A 4,418-nucleotide genomic window follows, 5' to 3' on the forward strand; every position below is an offset into this window, starting at 1 on the left:
ATTATTATTATTATTATTATTATTATTATTATTATTATTATGTCTTTCAATAATGACATTAAAGATCTTTTTTGCAGGGATGCACAGGGATTCAGATCTGAGAAAGAGGAGGACCAGGTTATTGTTGGGACGAGTTGAGGGTCAGTGTTTGTTGTTTCCAGGTTCAGGTGTTGTGTGGAGAGGAGGGTCAAGGATCCACCAGGTAAGTGACTGGTTTCAGGGCAGGTGACAGACAGACAGGCTGGTTAACAGGTGAGTTTGTTTCCAGAGTGAGGCAGACAGGTTGGATTCAGCACCTGGTTCTGCTCCACGTTCCTGCAGCTGCATGAAGCTGACCCCCCACCCACGTGAAAAACTCCAGCAAACAGACTGAAAGGTTAGAGCTCCGTTTGTACCGTTAAAAATGTTGTTTGTGCTGCTTTTGTTTTGTTGTTTWGGTTGTTTGTAAGAGTGTGGACTGTTTGAGATGTTGCTGCACGTGTTGTGARGTTCACAGTGACGCAGTCTGCTGCCTTTAATTAATGCCATATGTGTTGCTCATGGGATGGAAACACTTGAATATTATTAATAATAATATGTTTAGTAGTCCCAAATGTTTACTTCCTTGTGGTTTTTGATATTTATTTTTGTATTTGATATTAGTAATGCAAGTTGTAGCTTAAATAACTGTAGGTAGGCAATTAGATGAATGTCATACTTTAATTGTTGGTACATATTTAATTTGGGATCTAAAATTCAGACAGTTATTCTATTATCACTATTTATTGCTATAATCCTTTGTTGTTTATTTGAGAGACTTGTTATAGTCTAATTTATATCTGTACATTGTGTATTTGTTTCTGTTACAGAACCACATWTACACACTTATGTGTACTGACTTTAAGAAAATAAAGAAGAAGAAAGAAAATTATAGGACATCTTTAGAGTGCATTCTAACAAATGCCCCCTGGTGGTCACAATTTAAACCAGTAAACTATTTCTTCTACAAAACAAATGTTATTAATGGTTTTGTGGAGGAAATATTTAAGATTAAGAAAATTGACTTCATGTGGAAAGACTGAACATGAAATAGACACATTTTGTCAAAAGATTTGTGACTTTTATAAAAGATGAACATGAACTTATTTACAGTCACTCTGTCACTCAGTCTGCTGTGTATAACACAACATGTGGTTGTGTTTTTGTCTTCAGATGCTGTTTGCACTCTGTCAGCACTCTCCTGCAGTATGCAGCATAATGCTCCAGGCCATCTTTGGTCATGCTTCCCTTGAAAACACTGACTGATCTGAAAGTGAAGGTCTTTCCTTGGAGAACCACAGTGGATGGAAAGTCACTCAAGYGAATTGCAGTTTGGTTATCAAGGTCAGTATCAATCCATGCTATATCACCAATGCTGCAGCTGTGGGTGACTCTGCCTGCACAGAGCACATTTCTTGAGGTCCTGTCTTCTGTCTGCAGCTCTGATGGACACAGAGATTCATTCTGGAGCGGCCTGAGGCATGGAGACTGAGGAAGGGAYAGTCCTTTTTCCACAGCGGTGTCGAGCTGAGCCATACCAGAATCCCTCAGGACAGAAATATCTGGAGAAACKAGTGGTACTTCCCTTGTCTACCTTTGCTGAGGCAGCAGTACTGTGATGAGCAGTGTTTAGTGACATAAACACTGGATATATTTCTCATTTTGTTTCCAATGACTGAAGAGACGTTGCACTGGGCATCGATTTGAYGAGCACCAGTCTTCACTGCACTGCTTCAAACAGTGAACRAAGCAGCTCGGCCCTTCGTGAGCAGGTCTGTTGGGTCACACCCTCTGTGGCAATGGCTTTTACCAGCTGTAGGACTGGGTTGTCACTGTTTTTCCTTACAGCATTTTGAAATGCAGAGCTGTCACAGAAAGCACAGCATAAGCCCTGAAAAAATGCATCAAACACACAGGTGTTCAGCACAAACACTGTTGGTTTCCTGTTGTAGCAGCCCCCCCAGTTCTGGACAAAGTTCAGCGCAGCCTCGACGGGTGATTTTAAACCTTTTTATTTCCATCTGGTGCTCCAAGATCAACAAGATCATCGTGATCACCATCATGATCACCATCATGATGATGGTGATCATGATGGTGATCACGATGGTGATCATGATGGTCATCATGATGGTCATCATGATCACCATCATGATGACCATCATGATCACCATCATGATGGTGATCACCATCATGATCACCATCATGATCACCGTGAAAACAAAAAAAACATGATGCACACATTAAAATAAGAACATGGCTTCATAAACAAATGAAATAAACAAAACGTACCTCGCTGCCTTCACCAGGGGAATGCAAACATAAGATCTTTGTTTCTCTAACAGCAAACATTAAGTCCTGCAGTCAGTTGCTTTCCAGCCATTCATCAGAACTAATTACTGCCAGCTTTTATAAGGCCAGCCTGTCTTTTCTATGGCATCCCATGAGGTACCAAAAAACACATTGAAAATACAAATATTACTGAATCAAAACAAAACAAATATTTATGAACAACCAACAGAGTACTTGAAAGACAGACAAACATCTTTAAACAATCCACACAATGCAAATTGCTTTTTAAAAGAATTTCCTGTCAGTTACACCTGCGTCTATTAGGCTGAAGCAGGTTTTTATTTTTAATAGCCCCAGTTTTACTCTTTTAGTCCCAACAGATGAAGCTGCATGGAGCCATTCAGTGCAAGGAGACAGGTAGGAAGTGCTCTTCCTTTTTTTGGGTGGAAGAATTAGGCCTGTCCAGTTTTCCACCTCATCTTCAGCTGTTGGAGGAACGCTTGTGGCATCCATTTTTATCTTGTCTTCATCACTGTGGGCAGCCATTGTTGCTGGATTAGCTTCTGTGACTGTTGCTGATCCCAATGTTGTAATGATTTGTGTCTGTGTTAATGTTTTATTCTAGTTTCTGTCTTGTCATCTGTTTTCTTCCTCCTGMTTCTTTGCTCCAGCCCCGCCCACTCTCACCTGCTCCTCATGATTCTCCCCCAGGTGTTTCCTGTTTGTACTCATTGGTTTCTCTTTTATATTCTGTTCCCTGTCTTCAGTCTTTGTCAGATCTTTGTTCTCTGTTGTGTGGTTCCTGTTCCTGCCATTGTCTCAAGTTAAACCTTATCTTGTTTGTTGCCACGCCAGCTGTTTGATTTTGTTTAATAAAGCCCTTTTGCACCTTTTTTTGCTGAGATCATTTCAGTTCTGCACTTGGGGTTCTAACCAACCTATCCCTTCATGACACATTGTTGTTTTATCATGTGCTGAAGCAATCTGCATGTTTCCCTCAGTGAAGGAAACATGTCGAGCAATGAAGGCATCAAKTRGAACAGGCAAGTRTCCATGTTGGATATTTCTGAATTCAGCTTCYACAGTGGCCGAGCTGTGATGCTGGTGCTGTGGAACAGAGGGACCATTATTCCAGTCCAGACTGGGAAGTYACTTCCAAGTCTTATTATATTGGGAATGATCTCAGGGAGGAAGTGGATATTCTGTCCCCATTAGCTGCAGCAAGTGACCTGCATGACCTCACATGTTTTTGTCACCAGTCACCGGCGCTGAAAAAATGGGGCCAGGGGGCCATCCCCCCCCCCGGCCATCAGCTTGTGAGCTGATGGTGCTCGCTCACAAGCTGGAGTTGATCTACTTGATGCTCATGTTGATGTAGTATTTTCCAGAAGGCAGTACACTTCATAACTATAAAGACGTAAGATGAGAACAAAGTCTTGATAATAAATTAATAAAGTTTTTAAATGATGCGCGGTGCAGACATGTACCAGCTCTGAATCAGGCTGATCATAAACCTGCCTGACACCTGGAAAAAACCTTTTGACTCTGATCCCATCCGTGTCGACCAAAGCAGCCTAAAAATTAAATAAGAATTTTGTATTTTGTGACAAACCTGTGCTCAACCTTCAGATCTCCCAGATCCACGCTGACGGGTTGTGGAGGAAAAAAAACAGCCCATAGTTCTTTACAGGTCCGGGCCAAATGCTCACCTGTATTTGCCCCAGAGCAGATAATGTTCCTGTCAGGGTAAACAAATAATTGTGTGGAGTTATTGTTGATGTCCAAACACAATGTTTGCGCTGAGAGATGACAGGTCGTTTTGGAGATAATCCTGCCAGACGAGGAAATGTGTCATTTTCCTTGTTTCTCCCTCAAAATAAAGTTTGTTTTTAACTAAATTACCTGAATAGTTTACTTTACTCACCATCTCTTGTGTAAAAAGTTCCAGCGTAAGTTTCTGACCTGCTGTTCAAACTTCAGTGTGGATATTATTTACATGTGTTTAGTTTTTTTCATTTGATCATCCTTCCTAATAAATGATTTAAATAAAACAATCACAATGAAAACTTCATTATTTAATTGTTGCTTGATGATGAGTGAAGCTCACAAGC

Source organism: Austrofundulus limnaeus, unplaced genomic scaffold, assembly GCF_001266775.1.
Source record: "Austrofundulus limnaeus strain Quisiro unplaced genomic scaffold, Austrofundulus_limnaeus-1.0 Scaffold858, whole genome shotgun sequence".
Classification (NCBI taxonomy): Eukaryota; Metazoa; Chordata; class Actinopteri; order Cyprinodontiformes; family Rivulidae; genus Austrofundulus; species Austrofundulus limnaeus.